This window comes from Heptranchias perlo, chromosome 1 (genome assembly GCF_035084215.1).
Source record: "Heptranchias perlo isolate sHepPer1 chromosome 1, sHepPer1.hap1, whole genome shotgun sequence".
Lineage (NCBI taxonomy): Eukaryota > Metazoa > Chordata > Chondrichthyes > Hexanchiformes > Hexanchidae > Heptranchias > Heptranchias perlo.
This window is the reverse complement of record NC_090325.1, coordinates 46,103,565-46,130,774: the sequence shown is the minus strand read 5'-3', so window position 1 is coordinate 46,130,774 and position 27,210 is coordinate 46,103,565.

Genomic DNA, 27,210 nt, shown 5'->3' with positions numbered 1-27,210 from the left:
AACACATTCTACACATCAGGAATTTAGGTTATGAGGCATCCGTTTCTTTGTTGACTGCACAAATTTATCCAGTGAAAAGCTGAGCTATACAGACCAGGAAGGTTATATATTAAAATTTATAATCTGCGCTGAGTTAACTAATTTTGGCTGGTGGGGTGGAGGGGTAGGTGTGTTACGGGCACTATAATTAGCCTCAGAATAACTGGTTTAAGGAAGGTAATATTAGCCAGGGTTCCACTCCTGATTCATATTCAGTGACTCCTGTTGGGAGATATTATGCGTTGATGTCAGGAGCAGATATAACCAGGTTCAGCTGGGATCTGCCAATACTCACTGTCAAGGCTCACACATGAATGATGGCACTTGGGGGAGGTACTGGCACCTGTAGAACCATATACCAGCAAGGAGTGCACACCATCAGGAGAGTAGGAGGAGTGGGAGAAAATTGGTGGGAAAAAATGGTGAGAAGAAAATGTTATGTGGAAAGATTAAGGAAGTTGAACTCAAAAGTTGGGAAGTTAAGAGTAAGAAGGAAACTTCTGGAATTTTTTTTAACCCAAATTAGAAACCTGTGGAGAAGGTTACCAGGTGAGGACATTGAAATAGACAATAAAAATGGATCTGAGACTATTTGATGCAATTTTGGAGAAAGGGTTGAGAGATATGTGAGAAGGCAGGTAGGTAGAGCTGATGAATGTAAAAATGAGAAGTTCTATTTGAATTTATCACGCTTTCCTTTTTCGAAAAAATCGTATGTAAGAAAAGCTTATATCATTCAGTGGTGAGTGGGAGTAGACATTGCAAGGGAGCAGATCACATCCATCAACTTGTCATGATTCCACTGGGGCAGAAATTGCTCAGAGTGGCGAACCAACACTGCTTGCTGCTCCATAGATTTATACTAATCCTTAACTTATTGCGGTCTTTTCATTGGCCACTTCCTCAAGTAGGAAGTGGAGAAGAGCCCAGCGTCAGTTTAAGCAAAGCTAGGACCCTGGGAGAAGCGAGAGGATCGATCTCTCCCCTCGACCATTCAGATCGCAGAATTTTTGACACACTGCGTTCACTGTCTCTACAGGCTTGAATTGTTAAACCAGGACGTGAAAGTACAACATTGAAATCAATGTAAAAACAGTTATAGACAGCAAAAAAATGAGAGGGTAAGAAATAATTGAGACAGAAGGGAAAAGTGAATTTTTTTTTAAAAGTCTTTTAATGACCAAAAACTATTAAAATAATGAGACTCCACATTTTTGAAAGTTCATTTTTAGTTGTTTGGCATTGAGACTTACTATACTGTTAAAACTTAGTGTGGACCTGTTTGGTGGCGTAGTTATTTTCCAGCTGGGCAGATAAGCAAGTTGGCGCTTTCTCAATGATTTCTCTCATTGCAGCATGCGATGTCCCTTTAATTCAAAGCTGTCATATCGCCGGCGAATCACTAGGATCAAGTTCCAGATTTCCGCATTTCACTGCACATGTGCGAACGCCGGAACTTGCTCCTCCATTTCGCCACTAACAACGGAGAGCGCTGTTGAGCTCTCCATTATTTTGGGAGCGATTTCTGCCCCATTAAGTTATTAGTGAAACCTCAATACCACTTCATGTTACTTGCTGTGTATAAATATTAACCTCTTGCAAGTAGGCAAATGTTCATTGTCAACTTATATTTCATTGCAGAGTTTTAAAACAAAGAAAGCTTCAATGTCATATCCAAATATAAATTTGTCCTTAGATGATAGATAATACAAAGTCATAAATCTGATATTTACATTGAATAAAGAAAGAGCTTGCATTTATATATTAAATCGTCAGATGTTACTGTCTGTAATCCATCAAAGGAGGACACAGCTTTTTTTGGCCTGTGGATGCCATCTCACCCCTGTTAAGAAATGTCTCCTGAAACATTGATAGATGAAAGAAAGAAAGAAAGAATCATCCAGAGAACCCCCTCACAACATATTAATGGTAACTGAGGATTCACCTACAATATATGAAGGGACATATTAGACATGAGGACATAGGAGGCTCTCATTTAACATCTTAAGATTGTTCAAAAAAGGAGAGAAAGATAAACTGGGTGACTACTGATCAGTTAGTCTAATGTCAAGAGTGAGCAAATTCTTAGAATCCATACTTCAAGATAAAAGTTGTAGTGGTGGAGAGTGGAGATCCCGGGGTGGTAGCGGCCCAGATTATTTTTGTTTGTCTGCTCCTCTGGGGGCTCACAAAAAAAATTTGACACTTACCTTTGGCGGGCCTCTTCGATTCCATCGCCTGTGGAACTGATCGGAGCCTGCCCAGCAGTTAAGACCAAATACGGTAATCAGAGTCATATTATGTTATAGGTCCCCAATTTCCATATTAAAAGGGCTCTATCGCCTGAAACAGGTAGGTGCTTTGGACACCCGGCGGTAGGCCCCTTTCAAAATGGAGCCGGTCGCATCGCCAGTGTTAACGGAGCGGTAAGACTACCAACCCCATTTTGAGACCATTACCTCCCCTTTAATAGCAGACAAAGGCAATGAAAATTTCCCCCACTGAGTGCCCATCCAGTAATGAATTGATACCATTGTTACAAGTTTTACCCAGTTTGGTCAGATTCAAGAGCAGAAAAAAATGTATCTGCATCCATTCAGGATTCTGTTTATATTACTCATGCTATGTGTTTTATGAAACAAAGCAAAATCATGATTTTTTAATGTTGTTTTGTTTAGTCTGGTAAACCAGAGTAAGCCATCTGGTGAAGTTGCTTTTCATTGCGACATGACGAGTGTGGAATTATGATTTTTCCATCCACAGTTTTGGGATTGTATAAATGTAATAAAGTCAAAAAAATTGCTCAGGTTATCAAATCAACTTTTTCTCCTCAGCATTCTAAATGTTGCAATATATTTAAATTTGTTCATTCATGATTCCCTGGAAGCTGAATTTAAGATGGCAGAGGGCTCCTGTGGAAAGAAGCAAAAACTGGTTAAACTTTATTTGAAACTATTTCTGCACGGGTCAGATTTTTAAAAGATATTTAAGTCAATGTATTCTTTACATATTTATTGGTTATTAATATTTTAAATTGTATCAGGTCATCACTAAAACAATTTTGAAATAAGTCTGTTATGACATGCACTATTAAATATTTAAATGCTGCAAAAACCATATTAAAGAGATCAAAGACATTTGACCAGCTAGGTTGCATAAGCTTGCAGATTTCCATTTATTTCTAACACTGTTTAAAAAATTAAATTTTAAATCTCCATTTTAAGATGTTTTATTCCTCTGATTTTGCCCAAGCATGTCCCTGATAAAATAGGTGGACAATAACCAGTGCTATTCAGTGGCTGGCCACTGCCAGGTGCCATGTGGCATGGGTCATTTTATTACATTAAAGGCACCCTATAAATGCTAGTTGTTGTTGTTGTGGCATGGATTGATTGCAAATTTCACTCCCTCACAATGAAATCAACGGAAATGAAAATCAGGCAGTTTCACAACGCCCGTTTTACGTCCAGCGGCAACTTGAAAATTTACCATCTGGACTCTTCAGCTGAGGGGTAACATCTCCTGACCGTCCGGTCAGCAACATCTTCCACCTCACCTTCCATCCCCAGCTCCTCCTACTCACTTGTGTGCTGTCCCCTCTGTCTCATTTTCTAATTTGCCCTGGGTAAATGTCTCTTGGCTGGTGCTTGAAAGGAAAAGGGTGAGTGATGGCACATGTTCTGATGTGCCGGGCCTGATTCTTCTCCTTCCCCTGTCTCCATCAGTCTGTGAGGCACATCCAGAGGAGGAAAAGAGGGAGAGAAGTTCAAAAAGGGAGACAGGGATAAGCCAATTATCATTGATCAATCAGCCTGACATCAGTAGTGGATACATTTCCAGAGGCCATAATATGAGATGGAATTAATAGTGACTTAGAAAGATTATTAATTAAGAACAACCAGCATGGATTTATAAAAAGCAAGTTGTGCCTGACAAATTTAATTGAGTTCTTTGAGACTGTAACAAATATAGGAAATTCAGTGAATGTTGTGAATATGGATTTCCAAAAGGCATTTAATATGATGCCGCAAAAGAGTCTTGGTGATAAAGTTAAGGCACATGATATTCAAGGGAATGTGACAGCATGGATAAGAAGTACATGTGCTTTGGACTGGAAGTGGTATCCCCTGGGGATCTGTGTTAGGACCAATGATCTTCTCAATACATATAATTGATCAGGACTTGGGTAGAGGGGAAACATACCCAAATTTGCAGATGCCATAAAAATAGGGAGTGTGGTTGACTGTGAAGAGGACTATAAGTAACTCAGCAGGATGTAGGCAGATTAGTAGATTGGACAGAAAAATGTCAGATTAAATTTAATGTGGAGCATAGTGTCAGCTAGCCCTATGCAAATAAGGTGCCTCCTGCTGACCCTGCAAACTCTGGCAGATTTTTAGTGCCACTGTGTCCAGTTATGAGTGTCCTACTTTAGGAAAGATGTCAAAGCTTTAGCGAGATTAGAGAAACCAATTTCTTATTATTGGAATTGAGAACTCTAAGGAAATCTGATGGAGGTTATCAGAATTTTGAAGGGTATTGATCAGGTAGTTAGCGAAACATTATTTCCAGAAGTTGGTGAGTCGGTAACAAGAGAGCATGGTTGTGAAACTCAACTTTGGTGAAATCCTACAGCAGCATGTAAGTTTCCAGCCCACGATGGCAAGCTTCCAGTGAGTGACATTTCTGATGTGGGGAGCTTGCCCACATAATGCCAATTAGCTGATCCCAGAAACTGTGCGGGGTCAGTCTATTTCTTGTCCTCCAGATGGGAATCCTGCTCCACCATTTTTTACTCAGGTTTTTGGCCTATCAGATAATCTATGCTTAACTATCCCACTCGGTGACACACATGTCGGTATGGCCAATGAATCTTTTTCCATGGATGCAAAAATGTGACCAAATCATGTTTCCCTTATATAATTTCATTAAGATTTACAACTAGATTTCAAAGTTAAGATTTCAGCATGTATGTAATTCTAATCTATATTAATAATAGAAGAATCTTTTCTAAAATTAAATTGTTTTAATTTTCATTAACTAAGGAAGAGGATGACTTTAACCATACAAAAGTAGCATGATGATTAGGATATTAATTTTTTTAATAACTCCAGTTATATAGCATTATTTTTTTCTAGCCCAGTGACAAGATTTGTGGTCTGAGTTACATCAACAATTGTTGCTTATTTTGGTTCAGTGATCGGCATTCCCACTGATCTTATTAAGGGGTAGGGCATGGATTAAAATAAGCAATATGATAGTAAAATTATTCCATCTATATTTGGATCAAAAATGGGCTTCTTTTTTTTAAGTTTTAGAAGTCTATTGTACATGCTAACTCCTCCCACCCCTCCACCACACCAAGATCCCCACTATTCTTGCCAGCATTCATATTTCAGCCTTCAAAAAGCTCAGAACTACAAACTTCGTCCTTTCCGTAACTTTAGTGACTGGCTAATAAGAGGTGTGTTTCTGCTGAGTGTGATGGGTTTGCATGGAGCAAAATGAGTCTGAAGGTCAGTCAGGGGAGGAAATTGAATCACAATCCCTCTGCTCGAAAAGTCAAATCAACACATGGTTCGAGTCCATAAACCACTTTTTTCAACAAAAAAAACTGATGTACTGCACAAGAAATGGACTATGCAAATCTTGAAAACCATGTGTGAGTTGAATATGAGCAGCATAGTATTATTGATTTTACATGTTAGATGAGCTGTCAGTAGATATTGTATTGTTGATTTTGACTTTCATAGCAGACACGCTTTCTTTAATTGCAGCTTTGTTTGTGAATAGGAGGAGGATACCTGTGCTGATCTGACTGTGATAGATTAGCATCATTTAATGTTTGTCAATATTTGGTAAACCCATGGGCGCCCAACAGTTCTGTCATGCTTCATCTTAAAGCTGACACATAAGCATACTGTGGGATTTTAATACGCAGACCATCTAATACATAATTCAGCCAAGAGGAAAACCTATTAAATTCTGATTTTTTTTTTCCCAAGCTAGTTTATGATGGAGGACATGCACACAGTCCCATCATTTCTTGTTAATGCAGACTTCTCTACAAACAAAATGATTCTTTTAATGGATAGGGAAAATTTGCATTAGATAGCAAACAGGGGAAAGTACACGGCCGGTAAACATATAAAAAATGCATTAGTTCCCACTCACTGTCCATCATCTTATATCATAGCAGTTTTAATCACTGCAAAAGCACAAATTCATAGATGAAGCAGTACATTTGTATTGTTGGCATCTATATACACTTATATAAAGACCTCAACTGCACAAACTCTCCCTCATCATTTTAATACATGTCAGGCACAGTGAGAAGCTATTATTTTCACTAAGCAAAATGTTGATATTCACACCAGTATCACATTATCTTTCTGCCATTTTCTTCCTTCCTATCTCCAAAAAGATTTCCCCATCCTCTCCTGCCTGCCATGACTTGTGCCAGACGTATGGTGCAGGCTCCAGCAGGCCTCTGATACCTCACCCAAGTGGTTATTGTTGAGGTGTGAGTGCAGACAAGTAATGTCAGCAGGCTATTCCACAACAACAACAACGTCAACTTGCATTTATATAGTGCCTTTAAGATAGTAAAACATTCCAAGACATTTTACAGGAGCGTTATCAGACAAAAATTTGGCACTGAGCCAAAGAAGGAGACATTAGGACTGAATGCTAGGTCAAAAAGGTAGGTTTTAAGCAGAGTCTTAAAGGAGGAGAGAGAGGCGGAGAGGTTTGTGGAGGGAATTCCAGAGTTTAGGGATTAGATGGCTGAAAGCATGGCTGCCAATGGTGGGGTGAAGCAAGTGGGGGATGCATAAGAGGCCAGAGTTGGAGGAAGGTAGAGGTCTTGGAGGGTTGTAGGGCTGGAGGAGGTTACAGAGATAGGGAGGGGTGAGGCCATGGAGGGATTTGAACAGGAGGATGAGAATTTTAAAATCGAGGCATTGGTGGACCGGGAGCCAATGTAGGTCAGTGAGTAAAGGGGTGATGCATGGAAAGGCATCACTGCTGAATCCTATTTTGTCCTCACTAAATGTCCATATACGCAAACTTTCCATTGGGAGTCATGATCTAGCATTCTATTTTGTTTCCTTCCTTAGCCAAGGTTGAGTGAAACCAATTGTAATATCCGACTGCGATCACCTAATTTAGTCCAGAACAGGATCACTACACATGGTGCATTTACCCACTGAGCCATCAGGGAATATATTTTTTTTAAAATCTAAATTCTATGGAATAAAAGATGTCAACAATTAATTTGAAAATACATAATTTCCCCTAAACTGGCAGATTTCCCAGGTTACATCCCTTCCCTTGTGTTTTTTTTTATTCTTCTTCACTTTGGAGAAAAGAAGATAGTGCTGGTTCATGGGCAGTAATTTGATGCTTTAGAGCAGTGATTCCATTAGGGTTTCAGCTTGTTTTATTGTCCCATTGTTTCTTGTCCCAAGGTGTCAGTACATCTGAAAATATACTTATGGGAGTTTCTCTTATGCACATTGTATAATTTAAAGCAAAATATAAAAAATAAATCATATGTATTCGGTGCCAAAGCATAAAATACTTTGGGTTGGTGATGTATGCATTAGATGTAACGAGTGAACTGATTAAAGCTAGAACTGGATGATGGGTCCAGATGTTTGCTTCTGTTAAAAACGTAGACAATGGTGAACAAGAAACTGTGTGTTTATTATCGATTCTACTATAATGAGCAGCAAGCATTTGAGCATTTTGCTGCCATAAGATTATAGGCATTGCCAATTATTTGAATTGTATTTGAGAAATATGGAAAATTCTGGGACTAGAACACATTTTGTATTGATTGTAGGCTTTGGATATGTTTTTAGAAAATATTAATTTTCTATTGTGATATTAATCCTCTTTTTCTTTTTGTATACATCAGGGTGAGGGATGTTGGTGCTGGGAATGGTACAGTTTTCTAATTTTTATACTCATTGTCAGCATCAAGCACTCCCAAGTCAGGACAGTATGAGTCAGGTGCAAACCAGGAGTCATTCTACACAACCCCAACAATATATTTCAATCCTAACCTCAACCTTCCTTATCTAAGAAAGGATATACTTGCCTTGGAGGCGGTACAATGAAGGTTCACTAGATTAATTCCTGGGATGAGAGGGTTGTCCTATGAGGAGAGGTTGAGTAGAATGGGTCTATTCTCTCTGGAGTTTAGAAGAATGAGAGGTGATCTCATTGAAACATATAAGATTATTAGGGGACTTGACAGGGTCGATGCTGACAGATTGTTTCTCCTGGTTGGAGAGTCTAGAACTGGAGGGTATAGTCACAGGATAAGGGGTCGGCCATTCAAGACTGACATGAGGAGGAATTTCTTCATGCAGAGGGTTGTGAATCTCTGGAATTCTCTACCCCAGAGGGCTGTAGATGCTGAGTCATTGAATATATTCAAGGCTGAGATGGATAGATTTTTGGACTCCAGGGGAATCAAGGGATATGGAGATCGGGCGGGTAAGTGGAGTTGAGGTCAAAGATCAGCCAAGATCTGATTGAATGGCAGAGCAGGCTCGAGGAGCCATATGGCCTACTCCTGCTCCTATTTCTTGTGTTCTTATGTTCTTATGTAACCAAGTAGTTCCAACCAATGTGGTGTAACATTTCTATCCCTAGGGCCAGCTATTCCTAAAGCCTCTATCAGTGACATCAAGAATTTATTGCATTTATTGCTATATTAAGGGGTTTTTTTTTGGTGCCTAGCAACTGAGCTGAAGTTGCCTAACTTCAAGTTGGACTTTTAAGGCTGAGATAAAAGATTTTTTTTCCATGAGCCTGGGCTGGATTTAAACCTATGTTACAGAGGTTAGTGGACTATGTGGTGATCCTCTGCTCAATCGAGCCCCCACCCATTGTATTAATTCAATTCTATATTTTTTATTCTTATCCAGCTTCTCATCTATCTACTAGATGGAAGAGTAGGTAGATGAGTATTAGATATCTCAACATTTCCATCAGTGCTGTTCATGGCTTAGAAGGGAACTCTGCTTGACTGAGAAGAGCTTTCATGCTAACCAAGGAGAAAAGAAAAAAAGAAAGACTTGCATTTATACAGCACCTTTCATGACCTCAACACATTCCAAAGCACTTTACAGCCAATGAAATACTATGGAAGTGTGGCCACTGTTGTCATGTAGGAAAGGTGGCAGCCAATTTGCACACAGCAAGGTCCCACAAACATTATCGATGTGATAATGACGAGATAGTCTATTTTATATTGATGTTGGTTGAGGGGGGAATATTAGTCAGGACACACGGGAGAACTCCCCTGTCTTCTTCGAATAGTGCCATGGGATCTTTTACATCTGACTGAGAGGGTAGACAAGGATGCTAGCTTCCTGAGGGTTTTTTTTTTGGAAGGCTATAGAAGCAAAAGAGATACACCATGAGTCAGACAGAACTATTAACTGAGCTATCAGTGCCTGACTGGAAACAGCTTCCATGTTAAAACAAGAAGTTTCCTCTGTGTGCTATGGTTATCTCGCTGCTCAACACGTCCATGTAAAATTCCTATGCGCACTAGTTCAACAAAGTTAGGAACCAGCATGTCCACTAGGACACAGGAGTCAGTGGAGCTTGGGGAGGATGGGAATATGGGTGTGCAGGATTTATTGTGGGAGAGGTCAGGGGCCATGGAGTTCTGGATTTGCTGAAGTTTGTGAAGGTGAGGAAAGTGTTAGAAAAATCAATGCTTGAGGTGATGAAAAGCATGAATTAGGTTTCACTAGTGATGGCAAGGAACAAGGCTGTAAGAGGCCAATGTTCTAGAAGTGGAAGAAGGCTGTCCCCGGTGATCTACCAGATGTAGGGCAAACAACTCAGTTTACTGTTAAAAGAATACTGAGGTTGCATATCACTGGATTTGGCCTGAGAGGTTGATGGAGTTGGAGCCAGATGCACTTATGTATTGGCAGGAACCTAAAGGGATAGTTCTGATTTTGCTGAATGAAATTTCAATCCATTAAGACTTGGAGTCAATGGTAGAGCAGAGAAACAGTTGGGTATTATTGCCGAACCAATGGAGCTGACCCTATACTTGTGAATGATGTCGCCAGGAATGCCACGTAACTGATGAAGAGGAGAGGGCACAGGAAGTCATGAGATCCCAGAAGGCTAGGGTCAGCAAAAGGTTCTATGTGAACTTCAAGAAACACATTGGTTTACAAAATGACTGCTTCAAACAATACTGGCAATAGTAGCTATGACTAACTTAGGCAAGTGCTGTCAGTCTAATTCCACTTATAATGTCAGCAGTAAGCTGTTACAGTGCCCTTGTTTCCTTTCCCCATTGTGATTTTATTTATAGTAAACTTCCTACTTTCAGAGTCCCTTTTCTGGTCACTGCAAATTAAGCATTGGGCCATCACTCTTCCTAGAATCATAGAAGCATAAAACAATAGAAGTTACAGCACAGAAGGAGACCATCCATCCAACCATGCCTGTGATGGCTCTATTCTAGAGTAAATTAAAACTAATCCCACTGTGCTGCTTTCTTCCAATAGCTGTGTACCTTCCTTTACTTCGAATATTTATTCAATTTTCCTTAAAAGATGCCATGATCTCTACTTCAACCGCTCTCTGTGGCAAAGCATGCCATGCTCAAACAACTCTTTAAGAAACGGAATTTCTCCTAACCTTTCTCTTCACTTTCTTAATGATAATTTTAAATTGATTACCGCTCATCGCCGACTCCCCTATCACAGGGACTAGCCTATCCTTATTCACTCTATCAAAACTTTTCATAATACTAAAAGCCTCTATTAACTTTCCTCTTAGCCCCTCTGCTCCAATGGAAATAGTCCCAGTGTCTCAAGTCCCCTCTTATAACTATAATTTCCCATCCCTGGCATCAACCTGATGAATCTGTGCTATACACTTTCTGTAATGGGACAAACAAACCTGTACTCTAACTGTGGCCTAACCAATGCCTTAGTCAATTTATGAATACTTTTTACTCTTGTATTCTATGTCCTATTTATGAAAATCATAATGCTGTTGTCCTTTTTATGGCTTTACTTCGCTGCACTCACAGTTTTAGGGTATTATGAATCCTCTCCTGGGAATGGGACAGATCTGCCACACAAATTGCTGCCAATTTTTCTTAGATCACGTAGGATAGTGCCACTGATATTTCTTGTAGACGCTGCTAATTCCCACAGGAATGCTTCAGGAAGCTGAGTGGTGGCCAAACCCTTTTTTATCACTATCATCTCTTCCTTTCCCTTCATTCCATCTCTTTTATTTAGGTTATTTCTCTCTAACCCTACTTTTTGTTCCTAACCTCATGGTCCAGAATACTGTACCTCCTCTGTGTACCTGCACTGCCTTGAAATCAAACTCATTGCAAAGACTCCTACTGCAATTGATTCTTTCCCAGGGCATCAAAATTAAGGCACTCCTTACCTTCCTCAGTCTTTCCTTCCTCTTACAAATCTCAGGCTGTTAAAACCCAAGCTTGGTGTCACTACATCCTGATTTGCAGCATCCATTTTACTCTTTTTAACCTTGGTGGTGTACTGCATTGTGAGCCCTGGACCATCACTTAGTTTCTCAATTTTAAAAGAATGAAAATTCAAGGGCACAAGTCTAGTCTTTCAATTGATTGAAAAGACAGCTTTTAAAGTTTGTTTACAAACAGTTACGGTCATTTTTTAAAAAACTATCTCTCCCCTTCAATGTGGGTGGGGCAGCTAGGAGAAAGAAAAAAACAATGTAGGTAAAAGGCTTTAATCGTAATTATTTTGTTTGCTATTTATAGAAGAGGACATACTTGCAATAAGAAAGTTCTCTTCACAAATATATCACTGCATTGATGCTTTGGTCATTAAACAGTGATTCATATCCACTTTCTCACATCAGCGATAGTACTTAATGTATCCAAAAACATCAGAACAGGAAAAAGGCCTTTCAGCTCCAATTCCATTTTAATAAACCAGTTCTGAAAATACTTATGATCATCAGATGACTGCAAGATAAATAGCTTATATCACTGCTTTATATTACTTGAGGATAAAAGAGTTACCATTATTTTCATTTCTCTCTTTACAAAGGGGAGGATTTTAGATTTTAATTTCGAAAAGGTTTTTATTTACCCCTTTCTGTAGATGAGGAACATTTTAGAATTCAACACTCCACTTTAAGGGCAGTTATAAAGTATAGTATTTTCTAGATTATTTCTGTTTGATTTTGGATGTTTGGAAGTAACAATATTTCTATACTATTTTACGTTGACTTCATAACAGATAAAAAGAAATTGAAACAAAATTGCTGTAAATGCACAGCAGGTCAATCTGCATCTGATAATAAAATATGGATAAGAAAACTGATCATAGAATCATACAGCACAGAAGGAGGCCATTCGACCCATTGTGCCTGTGCCGGCTCTTTAGAAGAGCTATCTAATTAGTCCTACTCCCCTACTCTTCTTCCATAGCCCTGCAAGTTTTTCCTTTTCAAGTATATATCCAAATCCCTTTTGAAAGTTACTATTGAATCTGCTTTCAGCGCCCTTTCAGGCAGATTATTAGAACTCGCTGCCTAAAAAAAAAGTCCTGGTCTCCCCTCTGGTTCTTTTGCCAATTACCTTAAATCTGTGTCCCCTGGTTACTGATGTGGTTAAGTTGGATAACCCCCGGAACCCGGCGCAGTTATCACGGTACATGATTAACCTGCGCTCGTTCATAGCGATGCAGACAACATGTTAAATGATTGCTGTGTGCAGACAGTGCTACCTGCGCTGTTGATTGGCTGCACACAGCAGCAGGGGACCCGATATCACGAGTGGCTTGCGTTTCTTAAAGGCAGCCTGCACCTCTTAAAGAGGAGGTGCATTGTGGCTGCAAGAAGTGTTGGGTGTCCTTCGTGAAGTGATTCAGTGCTCTAATACTTTGAAGAATGGCGAAGCCTGGGACAAAATTCTCTGTTAATGCACTGGAGGCCTTGGTGCAAGAGGTGGAGAGATGGAGGGACATCCTGTATCTGCAGGGGGGCAGGAGGCCCTACAGACATATGCTGAAGAGACGGTGGGAGGAATTAGCGGAGGAGGTCAATACCAGGAGCATAGCTCCAAAAACATGGATGCAGTGCAGGAAGAAGTTCAATGATTTAACGCAAGTTGACAAGGTGAGTGAGTGAGTTCAATCTTCAAGTGGCATATCGTACCAACTGCACCACTAGTTTCATCCACTGCTCAATTCACTAAACCCCCATCACCCACCTACCAACAATATCTATCAATCAGTACTCAACCCTTCAATTCATATGGTTTACCACAGACTCATACACTTAACACTGTTGCAAGCTTCACACCCACAATTCACAGCTCACACACACTGGCAGCTATTCAATCATGACAGACATATCGCCCAAACATCTTGAAGGACACTCACTGACACGCTTCTCTCATTCTTGCAGTAGAAGGTGGTGCACAACAGGAGGCAGCAACAAAGAACTCAAGGAGAACAAGCACACCTACATGTCTTAACTTCCATGGAGGAGACACCCAAGAACTGGAACATTCCCACTCAGAGGAGGCAGAGGAAGAAGACAGTGATGATGAAGAGACATCATCACTCGATCTTACATTCACAGACACCAGCTCAGTGACTGACACTGCATGTGCTTTTGAGGCTAGGATAGAGGAGGGATCTGCACGTGGTGAGACACCGGGCACAAGAGCACAGGAGCCCGTGCTGGGGGAACGGATACCGCAGGTGCCAGCTTGCCGGAGGTCGAGGATAGCACACTAGTTCTGCTGCAGAGGAGTCAGATGAGGACTTTGATGGGCCAGGCTACAGAAGAAAGCTGATGGACGTACACCACCAAATGCTTGGTGCACTGGAAAACCTGCCAGGAAGCCTACACACAATGTCAAGGAGCATGGAGGAGTCTAGCTCCAACTTGGCGCAGGGCTTTGCGCAGAGCTTGGAGCCCATCCTTTCCCATATGGAATGGGTGGTCACCACCATCGGCATACCCGTGGATCCCACCATGATGCAGCGTCTGATGACCGATGTCACAGCTTCCATTGCAGCACTAACTGCTTCCATTGCAGCACAAACTGTTTCCATCAAAGGTCTGACTGCTGCATTGGAATCTCAGACTATGCCTTGGAAGTTCAGACTGCGGCCATTGTGGCTCTGGGTGCCACTGTTCAAAGGGGCTTCCAGGACATCACAGCAATCCAGCAATCTGTTTCCAACAGATCACCAGGATTGCTGAGGCACCACCCCGGGAGAGTGGCAGTGGCTCCATGGAAAAGGAACCTGCTGTCCTCTCGGGATGACAGAATTCCTGCTTCCACCACTGCCACTCCGCCTGTGCCCTTGCTATTGCCTGTCAGCCAGCCAGCCCAGACTGCTGCAACCCAGGCCGAGATGTTGCAGCCTGAAGCTGGGCTTTCTAGGCCCAGAGCTGCTAGCGGTTGTCTTCCAAGGCCATCTGCAGTCTCCTCAATTGAAGGTTCACAGCCTTCCACCACCCATGCTTCATCCACTGGGGATTAACCTCGTAGGACCACTAGGAAAGGTAAAGGCACACGAACGGCAGGCACTAAGGGAATGCACAAGGGAGAATAGTCTCATTTTGTATGCATTATTTCATGAGTTAATTTGTCAATATGGATTTGAATTTGCATTTGGTGTTGGTTTTTATTTCTGCAGTGAACTGAGGGAGGAACCAATGTGTAATCATAGAGAGACTGATTTGATGATCATCTAACAAAGGAGAGGTAAAGAGTGTGGGACTATTGGTGAATGGGGAGGTGTCGTTGAGGCAGTTGTTGCTGCAGCAGTTGACAAATTTCAGTCACGACTTCTTTTGTGAACCGAAGATGTCTGATGCATTGGTTTTTGCTGAAGTTGAGGTAAGACAATTGCAGACCCTCCGCGGATATGGCCTCCTGCTGAGTACCATGCTCCTCCTCCTTCTCGCTCTTTTAGCAGTTTGTCCTGCTCCATGTGGCCTCTCTTCATTCTCTGAGTCATGTTCAATTCCAAGAGGAAGCCCTGTCAGGCCATCCATGTCTGGAAGCAACTTTTTTCAACGCAATATTTTAAATGATACTAAAAGTACTGCAAGACCAGCCAGAACACTCACGTTTTTTTTATTTATTCGTTCATGGGATGTGGGCGTCGCTGGCGAGGCTGGCATTTATTGCCCATCCCTAATTGCCCTTGAGAAGGTGGTGGTGAGCCATCTTCTTGAACTGCTGCAGTCCGTGTGGTGAAGGTTCATCCACAGTGCTGTTAGGAAGGGAGTTCCAGGATTTTGACCCAGCGACGATGAAGGAACGGCGATATATTTCCAAGTCGGGATAGTGTGTGACTTGGAGGGGAATGTGCAGGTGGTGTTGTTCCCATGTGCCTGCTGCTCTTGTCCTTCTAGGTTGTAGAGGTCGCGGGTTTGAGAGGTGCTGTCGAAGAAGCCTTGGCGAGTTGCTGCAGTGCATCCTGTGGATGGTACACACTGCAGCCACAGTGCGCCGGTGGTGAAGGGAGTGAATATTTAGGGTAGTGGGTGGAGTGCCAATCAAGCAGGCTGCTTTATCTTGGATGGTGTCGAGCTTTTTGAGTGTTGTTGGAGCTGCACTCATCCAAGCAAGTGGAGAGTATTCCATCACACTCCTGACTTGTGCCTTGTAGATGGTGGAAAGGCTTTGGGGAGTCAGGAGGTGAGTCACTCGCCGCAGAATACCCAGCCTCTGACCTGCTCTTGTAGCCACAGTATTTATATGGCTGGTCCAGTTAAGTTTCTGGTCAATGATGACCCCCAGGATGTTGATGGTGGGGGATTCGGCGATGGTAATGCCGTTGAATGTCAAGGGGAGGTGGTTAGACACTCTCTTGTTGGAGATGGTCATTGCCTGGCACTTATCTGGCGCGAATGTTACTTGCCTCTTATGTACCCAAGCCTGGATGTTGTCCAGGTCTTGCTGCATGCGGGCTCGGACTGCTTCATTATTTGAGGGGTTGCGAATGGAACTGAACACTGTGCAATCATCAGCGAACATCCCCATTTCTGACCTTATGATGGGGGGAAGGTCATTGACGAAGCAGCTGAAGATGGTTGGGCCTAGGACACTGCCTTGAGGAACTCCTGCAGCAATGTCCTGGGGCTGAGATGATTGGCCTCCAACAACCACTACCATCTTCCTTTGTGCTAGGTATGACTCCAGCCACTGGAGAGTTTTGCCCTTGACTCCCATTGACTTCAATTTTACTCGGGCTCCTTGGTGCCACACTCGGTCAAATGCTGCCTTGATGTCAAGGGCAGTCACTCTCACCTCACCTCTGGAATTCAGCTCTTTTGTCCATGTTTGGACCAAGGCTGTAATGAGGTCTGGAGCCGAGTGGTCCTGGCGGAACCCAAACTGAGCATCGGTGAGCAGGTTATTGGTGAGTAAGTGCCGCTTGATAGCACTGTCGACGACACCTTCCATCACTTTGCTGATGATTGAGAGTAGACTGATGGGGTGGTAATTAGCCAGATTGGATTTGTCCTGCTTTTTGTGGACAGGACATACCTGGGCAATTTTCCACATTGTCGGGTAGATGCCAGTGTTGTCGCTGTACTGGAACAGCTTGGCTAGAGGCGCGGCTAGTTCTGGAGCACAAGTCTTCAGCACTACATCTGGGATGTTGTCGGGGCCCATAGCCTTTGCTGTATCCAGTGCACTCAGCCGTTTCTTGATATCACGTGGAGTGAATCGAATTGGCTGAAGACTGGCTTCTGTGATGGTGGGGATATCGGGAGGAGGCCGAGATGGATCATCCACTCGGCACTTCTGGCTGAAGATGGTTGCAAAAGCTTCAGCCTTGTCTTTTGTACTCACGTGCTGGACTCCGCCATCATTGAGGATGGGGATGTTTGCAGAGCCTCCTCCTCCCGTTCGTTGTTTAATTGTCCACCACCATTCACGACTGGATGTGTCAGGACTGCAGAGCTTTGATCTGATCCGTTGGTTGTCGAATCGCTTAGCTCTGTCTATAGCATTTTGCTTCCGCTGTTTAGCATGCATGTAGTCCTGAGTTGTGGCTTCACCAGTTTGGCACCTCATTTTTAGGTACGCCTGGTGCTGCTCCTGGCATGCTCTTCTACACTCCTCATTGAACCAGGGTTGATCCCCTGGCTTGTTGGTAATGGTAGAGTGAGGAATATGCCGGGCCATGAGGTTAGAGATTGTGCTGGAATACAATTCTGCTGCTGCTGATGGCCCACAATGCCTCATGGATGCCTAGTTTTGAGCTGCTAGATCTGTTCTGAATCTATCCCATTTAGCACGGTGGTAGTGCCACACAACACGTTGGATGGTGTCCTCAGTGCGAAGACAGGACTTCATCTCCATGAGGACTGTGCGGTGGTCACTCCTACCAATACTGTCATGGACAGATGCATTTGCGACAGGTAGTTTGGGAGGATGAGGTCAAGTAAGTTTTTCCCTCGTGTTGGTTCGCTCACCACCTGCAGCAGGCCCAGTCTAGCAGCTATGTCCTTCAGGACTCGGCCAGCTCGTTCAGTAGTGGTGCTACCGAGCCACTCTTTGTGATGGACGTTGAAGTCCCCCACCCAGAGTACGTTTTGTGCCCTTGCTACCCTCAGTGCTTCCTCCAAGTGGTGCTCAACATGGAGGAGGACTGATTCATCAGCTGAGGGAGGACGGTAGGTGGTAATCAGCAGGAGGTTTCCTTGCCCATGTTTGACCTGATGCCATGAGATTTCACTTAAACTTTGGCCAAGTATAGGAAACCTCCAAAAACACGTACAATTGTACCAGCAGCCAGATGAAATAATCCAGCAACTAACCTGTAACTCCTGTATGATCCCTTTAAGTCGTGCTGGTGGGGCGGGGGGGGGGGGGTCCTTCACGCCGTTTAACTCCATGTTTAGCTGTGCGAGGTTAAAACAGTGCATTGGTTGGAGTCTGGAGTTCCAAAATAGCAGCATTGCCTTTAAATCAGCGTTGCACATTGATTTGCATCATATTCTCCCTACTCTTCATGGTGCTGGCGGTCGTTAGGTGCGCGCAGGCAACCCCTTTATCAAGATGGCGTCCTGCACACTTCCCGTCGGAAGTGCGCGCATCTCAGACCTCATTTTCAAGGCTTTGTTGTCTGCGTAGTGCCGAATAAATGGGCGCCACATGACCTAATTTCACCCCGAGTCTCCTGCCAGTGAAAACAGTTTTTCCTTATTTAGTCTAACAAAATCCTTCATGATTTTGATAATGGGTCACACCCAAAATGGTTACCTATCGTTCTCAGATGATTGATTTGCTGTGAATTTCTAGCAATTTCTGTTTTCATTTAATAGGAATTTATTTTGTGTCACATACTTGAAGGAATTCATGTAGGATCATTCTGCAATCTCAGTATCTCTGTGAAAACTGAGGCAAAGTACTTATTTAGTATCTCTGCAATTCCCTCTGTCTCTACTATAAGCTTGACATCTTCATCTTTTAGTGGGCCCTTTCGCTGACTTAACTATCCTCCTTCTACCAATGTGCCTATAGAAAACCTTTTTTATTATTCTGTTTTCTGCTCATTTCCTCTCATACAGCCTCTTACACTTTCCAATCTACCTATTTGTAAGTTTCCTATATTTTCCGTATGATGCTCAGAAAGGCAAAGTGTTTGAACAGATAAAGTGCTACTATTCAAAACTCTACCCAGAATTTCCCTTAAAGCAGAATGTAAAATCTGAGTTTTCCCCCTTCTCTTTTGCCTGTCTTTTGTACAAATACTGGCTCAATAGACAATCTAAAAGCAGCATATGAACACATATATCACTGAATAATCATTAAATCTCATAATTATATATTATTTAGCAGTCAGTGCTCATATTTTTCATCCCATGTGATGGAGGATTAATATCTAGCACATACAAAGCCGAAGGCTGAGTATGCGGATATTAATCCGAGGTTGTGCAATAACGCAAATGAGTACTGCCTGATGAATAATGTATTTATTCCATAGCTTTTTTGTTAGTAATGAATGAAACTTTTTTGCAATCTTCATTCTTTACTAATAATAAAATGTTTTTTTTGAAAAAAAAAAGATATTTGCTTTTTTTGCATTGCAGTATGGCTCCTTTTCTTGCCCTTGACCAGGGAGGGTATAGTACTGTATCATTGGCACGGTGAGCTTTCAATTTTTGACAGATTTCGTTTACGGTTATCATACAAAGAACTAAATTATAACACAAATATGGTGGCAAAGACCATTCAGTATCTATTTTCTTAATAACTCAATATTTGGCTGCAGGGATTATTTTCCAATGCTCCCATGGAACGACCCCAACTGTTAAAGGTCAAAAAATATATACTTTATTATAGTTAAAAGGCTCTAAATTACTGAATAATGGCAGCACTTTTGCCCTATATTACAAGCCATTCATTCTTGGAGGCCTAATGTGTTCCAGAATAATTTGTGCCATGGCATTCTGTGACAATAAACAAAAAAAAAGCATTTTATAGAATCATAGAATTTTACAACACAAGAGGCCATTATGCCCACCGTGCCTTGCTGGCTCTCTGAAAGCACTATCACAAGATAATTACAGAAGAGGAAGGCCATTTGGCTCATCTTAGTTCACCCATGCAGAGGGATCCCAATACCCCCGCATGCCCATGATAGCATCTAATTGCTTTCTAAAAGATTGCAGTGTTATTGCCTCCACTATTCTATCTGGAAGTTTATTCCACAGGTTGATCACTCTTTGTGTGAAGAAGAATTTTGTTGATATCAGCCCTAAAATTACCTGTTACTAGTTTGAACTCATGTCTCCTAGCTCTATTTCCACAGTTTAACTTAAAGTAATATTCTGGGTTAACCTTTTCTATACCACAAACAATTTTACATACCTCAAGATCACTTCTTGGACACCTTCTTTCTAGGCTGAAATGTTCACATTTCTCCAGTCTTCTGTCATAGCTCAGGATTCTGACACTGCGGATCAGCCTAATTGCTCTTCTCTACATTGCCTCCAGCTCTTGAATATCTCTCTTATTTCTTGGTGACTAGACTGAATGTAATATTCAAGGTGCGGTCTGACCAGAGCATTATACAGTTTGACCATTTTCTCCTCTGACTTATATTCTATTGTATTAGCTGTATAAAAACCCTGGGGATTTATTTGTTTTAAGCCTAATTAGCCTTTCTAGGACTTCCATCTCACTGATTTTACTTGAGATATCTTCGTCTGGAGAGGATATGTTGCTCATGTCTTCCCTTGCAAATACCTGGAAGTAATCATTCAGAATAATTAACCCCGTCCTTTTTCTATGCCCCTTTTGAATTTTTATATTTCAAATATTTATCCACGTTCCTTTTAAAAGTTATTATGGATTCTGCTTCCATCATGATTGGGCATTCCATATCCTAACAACCCCGTTATGTAAAACAATTTCTCCTAATCTCTCCCTTGTTCTTCACTTTCTGCCCACTTGTTATCGACTCACTCTCCAGTGGAAATAATGTTTACCTGTTACCTTATCAAGCTCTTCATAATTTGGCACACCTCTATCAGAGATTTGTCATGATGTGGAGATGCCGGTGATGGACTGGGGTTGACAATTGTAAACAATTTTACAACACCAAGTTATAGTCCAGCAATTTTATTTTAAATTCACAAGCTTTCGGAGGCTACCTCCTTCGTCAGGTGAACGATGTGAAAATGAAATCCTCGAGATGAAATCGCATTTATAATGCACAGAACAATGCTTGGTGATTACAGACAGTTTTTTCAAACACACTTTGTCAAAACACTTTGTGATTTGTCAAACACACTTTTGTGAAGTCAGTTCCCTTTTAAAGGTGGAAAAGCGAATATGTTGGCACTCACCTCGTCAAAGAAAATGTAATGTTACAATATTGCCAAATAAAAACTGAAAAATCACCACACAGTAATTGACTTTTCACTTCACCCATAATTATGTATAAACTTAAATAGACAGAACTTTTACCCAGTGGGTATCTATACAGTGGGCAGGCAAATTTAGAGTTTAATTGACAATCCTCTTTATTCCGAGTTCCCAATCTCAGCCAGAAAGAGGAAGTCACCTTGGCTTTGAGGTGGGGGTTACTCCTGCACTCCTGCACTGAGAGAATGTATGAATGCATGATCACAATATGATAGAATTTCATATTGAGTTTGAGAGTGATGTAGTTAAGTCGGAAACTAGGGTCTTAAAATTAAACAAAGCCAATTACGTAGGTATGAGGGGCAAGTTAGCTAAGGTGTATGGGGAAATTAGATTAAAAGATATGAAGGTAGATAAGCAATGGTGAACATTTAAAGAAATAATTCATAATTCTCAACGAATATACATTCCCTTGAGGAATAAAAACTCCCCGGGAAAAGTGATCCAACCGTAGCTAACTAGAGAAGTTAAGGACTGTATTAGATTAAAAGAAGAGGCTAACAATGTTGCCAAAAGGAATAGTAAGCCTGAGGATTGGGAGGGTTTGATAAATCAGCAAAGGATGACCAAAAAATTGATAAAGAGGGAGAAAATTGAATATGAGAGTAAACTAGCAAGAAATATAAAAACAGATTGTAAGAGCTTCTACAAGTATATAAAAAGGAAGAGATGAGCAAAAGTAAACGTGGGTCCCTTAGAGGCAGAGACAGGAGAAATTATAATGGGGAATAAGGAAATGGCAGAGATGTTAAACAAATATTTTGTATCTGTCTTCATAGTAAAAGACACAAAAGAATATCAGAAATAATGGGGAACTAAGAGTCTAATGAGAGTGAGGAGCTTAAAGTAATTAAGGTTAGTAAAGAAAAAGTACTGGAGAAATTATAGGGACTAAAATCCGACAAATCCCCTGGACCTGATGGCCTACATCCTAGGGTTTTAAAAGAGATGGCTGCAGAGATAGTGGACGCATTGATTTTGATCTTCCAGAATTCCCGAGATTCTAAAACGGTCCATGGGGATTGGAAGGTAACAAATGTAACCCCGCTATTCAAGAAAGGAGGGAGAGAGAAAACATGGACCATAGGCCAGTTAGCCTGACATCAGGAGTAGTAGTAGGGAAAATACTAGAATCTATTATTAAGGATGTAGTAACAGGGCACTTAGAAAATTATAATATGATTAGGCAGAGAAAACATGGTTTTATGGAACGGAAATCGTGTTTTACAAATCTATTATGGGACTTTGTTGAGGGTGTAACTAGTAGGGTAGATAAGGGGGAACCAGTGGATGTAATATATTTGGATTTCAAAAGGCATTCGATAAGGTGCCACACAAGAGGTTGTTATGCAAGATTAGGGCTCATTGGATTGGGGGTAATATATTAGCATGGATTGAGGATTGGTTAATGGACAGAAAACAGAGAGTAGGAATAAATGAGTCATTTTTGGGTTGGCAGGTTGTAACTAGTGGGGTGCCACAAGGATCAGTGCTTGGGTCTCAGCTGTTTACAATGACTTAGATGAGGGGACTGAGTCCAATGTATCCAAGTTTGCTGATGATACAAATCTAGGTGGGAAAGTAAACTGTGAGGAAGATGCAAAGAGGTTGCAAAGGGATAGAGACAAGTTAAGTGAGTGGGCGAGAAGGAGGCAGATGGAGTATAATGTGAGGAAATGTGAAATTACCCACTTTGGTAGGAAGAATAGAAAAGCAGAATATTTTTTTAAAGGTGAGAGACTAAGAAATGTTGGTAGTCAGAGGGATTTGAGAATCCTTGTACACAAATCACAGAAAGTTAATATGCAGGTACAGCAAGCAATTAGGAAGGTAAATGGTATGTTAGTCTTTACTGCAAGGGGATTGGAGTATAAGAGTAAGGAAGTCTTGCTGCAATTGTACAGGGCTTTGGTGAGACCTCACCTGGAGTTCTGTGTACTGTTTTGGTCTCCTTATCTAAGGAAGGATATACTTGCCTTGGAGGCGGTGCAACGAGGTTCATTGGATTGATTCCTGGGATGAGAGTGTTGTCCTATGGGGAGAGATTGAGTAGAATGGGCCTATATTCTCAAGAGTTTAGAAGAATGAAAAGTGATCTCATTGAAACATAAAATTCTTAGAGGGCTTGGCAGGGTAGATGCTGAGAGGCTGTTTCCCCTGGCTGGAGAGTCTAGAACTAGGGGTCATAATCTCAAGATACGAGGTTGGCCATTTAGGACTGAGATGAGGAAACATTTCTTCTCTCAGACGGTTGTGAATCTTTGGAATTCTCTACCCCAGAGGTCTGTGCATGCTTAGTCATTGAGTATATTCAAGATTAAGATCGATAGATTTTTGGACACTAAGGGAATCAAGGGATATGGGGATAGGGCAGGAAATTGGATTTGAGGTAAAAGATGAGCCATAATCTTATTGAATGGCAGAGCAGGCTTGGGGGCCCATATGGCCTAGTCTTGCTCCTATTTCTCATGTTCTTATGTTCTTAGAATCATCTCAGCAGTAAGATCAAGTCACCCCAGCACTCAAGCAGAGTCACTCGAGCTTTGAGAGGGAGTTGGCCTGGCAAATGAGAGGGCATGCCCAGCGCTGCGGGAGAATGACCCGTTTAATGAAGGAGAGTTACCTCAGCAGTGAGGAAACGTCACCCAGCACTGAAGAAGAACCATCTCCGTGTACCTTCCAGCAGCAGTTTCAGAGAGGAATTGGCAGAGATCTGGGAGCAGGTTGATCACTTGTCCTTGTTACATTTTTGGGTTTCTCACTCTCTTTTACTCTAAATATTTTTTGACTTCTGTGTTTATCGTAGATGAGCTTCAGCTGCTTACATACCAGACAATATTTTCTTCGTGGTGTGCCCAGGGTTTGAACAAAGAACCCTCTTCAGTTTATATCAGCTATTGGCTTTAACAATATACTAAACTGTAACTTAGGCTTTAACTCCCAAACAAATTTATTAAATAACAAAAGAATAAACGAATAGTAACAGAAATGCAACCTTTATTTTTACAATTGTAATTAAGTTTAGCTAGCTTCTCGATTAACAGAAAAGAAAAATGAATTGATACTGCTGCAGTAATCTATCTATAATATATTAAAGGCCTTGTCACTTACTTCCTGTAAGTGTCACACTTACTTCCTGTCAAACGTTTCCCATCAGAGTTTTCCTGTCACACTATCACCATCACACTTCTTTAATTATGCTCCTACGATTACAAAGCAGCATATCCTCTGACACAGCATGAGCAGCTGCTATTGATATAAATAATATCCTTACATAGTGTTCTATTCTTTTTTAACTATCTATGCAACTTTTCTGACATGGCTATCTCTTCTTGAAGGTTTCAGACAGACATGCTGATTCGAATAAGCCAGGTTAATAAATTCCTTCAAAAGTGACTGAAACTAATCAGAGTTAAATAACTGCTCAATTCAAAAAAAAGATGCCAATCAAACACATATTTGAACAAATTTCAGAAGGGATTTATATTTAAATTCAATGGCTTGATCCCTTCCTCAAACAGTAGTTTCTGACAAACTGACAAACTGCAACAATTGGATTGAGTTAAGCTTGGATGTGATATCTGTGAATGAAGCTTCTTTTTCATCCTTATTAGAATTTAAGATGCCAATACCAAGCTAAGGATTAAATTAAAAAATGCTTTCTTCTGTTGGTTGAGGATGGTATATGGCAGTGAAATTCAAGAATGAAGAATGGAGAAAGAAAAATCTTATAAAAGAGAATGTTTCCAACCTCTATCCCCATCAAAAAAAAATCAAATCAGTCAGCCATGTGGACGATAAAGTTGACAGATTTAATAAATAAATTGTATCTCAAACTATGTATACTATTCCATTCCTGAAGCACAAATATGGCTTCACAATTATTCTGTGCAGTGCCCATGCCCGCTCAGAGGTGACTTCTGCATCCTTATGCAAATATTCATTTCCAGTATTCTAGTGGAATGGAAATATAAGTGCTATTTTGTACACAGTGGTTATAAGTACTGTCAAGTACATCAGTTTTAAATTGATTTTATTGAACTATTTTTATATTTCAATTTAAGGAGACATGGTTTATTTTAAAATCCACACATTTTACATGTAATTATTTTACTGGTGTAAAAGTGTTCATGCCTGTATCAAAATTAATGAATGTTTTATATATTATTTTCTTTTAAATAATTAAATATTACAGAACCAGTATATTTAAATTCAATTGGATTTTACTAAATTAAAACACTCAATAACATTTTGACACAGTTTCTTTAAGAAAAAGAACAGTGTTTTCTGTATTTTGTTTAAAGTAATGCTCAACTTGTGAATATTTGGATATTGGTGGACTTCATCTATTATTTTTATCAAAGGTTTAAAAGAAAATTGTAAAAGTGGATGACTGATATTATGATACATTATTAAATGATTAACATATGACACTTTAATCAATCTTCCTGTCTTGTTATTGCTTTTATGACTGTGAACTATTATCTGTTTCATGGACATTGGAGGCTTATCAACTGAATATTTAACATTCTATTCAAATAGCCTTCTAATGAGGGAGCTTTTCTGTGGATCTTACTGCTTCTGGAATGCTTATCGCAGATACTGGATGTCGAAACTAGAAAGGTTTAATTTCCCAGCTTTTGTATTCCTCAGCTTGATAAGAACAAAAAACATTCACTAATTTAAACAAGAGCAACAATAACTTTGGGACTAATACTCTTTCAAAAGAGCAGGCACAAGCACGATGGGCTGAATGGCCTCCTTTGCTGCATGATTCTATGAGTCTCTACGATTCTAACTTTTACTTATATATAATGAGGTGTTAACATTGTCAAAAATTCCAAAATGCTTCACAAAGGGAAGGAGCTGTCAAGAGCAGGAATTTGGAGGCGACCAAAAGCATGGTCATTGAGGTAGTTTTTGAATGAACTAGTCTATAACTGAAGCTATAAGTAACTGAAGTTAGGCCCTGCACAAATAGCTTTTGTCAACACCTCTCAAAGCAAGCGAACTCCAGGAACCTCCTGATATCAGGGGGGAACCGAGAGTCTCAGGACAACAGCAGTCTCACAATCTCTGGTACCTTATTGAGAGAAGCATGTAGATCAGGACCACCAACCTTTAAAATCAACTTTCGGCCTTTCTTTTTTTAAGTTGCACCCTGCTCTAAAATGGACTGTGGGAACAGAGAGGCAGAAAAAAACGATAAAAGATTTTAGATGGGAAAAAATAAGAAAAAAAGGGTTATAATAACTAGAATAGAATTGAACTAAGGTTAAAGTTTTTTTTTAAAAAGCACAGAGATAATAACGAAGGCACAATAATTGGAAGTGGAAAGGAATGACAGGGCAAGCACAGGTAAAATGTTTAACAAGTTTATAATGTAAGGTGAATGGTACAATAGGTATTTTGTTTAGTGGATTGTTACCATAATACTTACGTATTATGACACTGAAAATAATACCAGAGTTAAAAGTTTAAAAGTTTACAGAATCCGTTGGTCCAGGAAGACAGTCGTTTCTTAACACTCACTAAACTTTGACAAGTTAAATTATCCCCAATATTTAGAATAAAGTTTCAAACATAAAACATTATTTATTTTTATGATTTAAAGAAAAGAACTTGAATTTATATGATACATTTATCATATTTGTTGCTTAAACTGTTCTACAAATAGAAAAATATTGATAGGACTGGAATATGACGAGCCAGTAGAGGGCAGTCTCATCAGATCCTCAATTGGTATTCTCAGTAGTAATGAGACTGAATGGTGTTGATTTTCTTCCCTGTTTTCAGATGGGAATGGTGGGCTGAAAATACACTGACATCCCACCTGCCCACTGCTGGTCCTTTCGTGCATCCCTCCCTGCCCTTAAGGTATGACTTCTGGCTCTGCTTCTCAAAGGAGCCACTGGATTTCCTGCCGACCACCACCCCCCCCTCCCACCACCCTCGATCAGCGAGCTGGCTGACAGCGCTTGTCCAGAACTGGCACCTCGCTGAAATTATTCTAATGAGGCACAACCATGAAAATGAACCAGCCCTCACACCGATCCCATCAAACAGGTGCCAAGCTTGGGGTTTGTAACACCTGCCTCCTGCCCACTGGGATCAGAGATGTGAAAATTTATCGCATGTTCATAAAGAAAACCCTAAACAGCAGCAGATCATAATTAGGACATAACATTCATTAAGAGGTAAAGGGG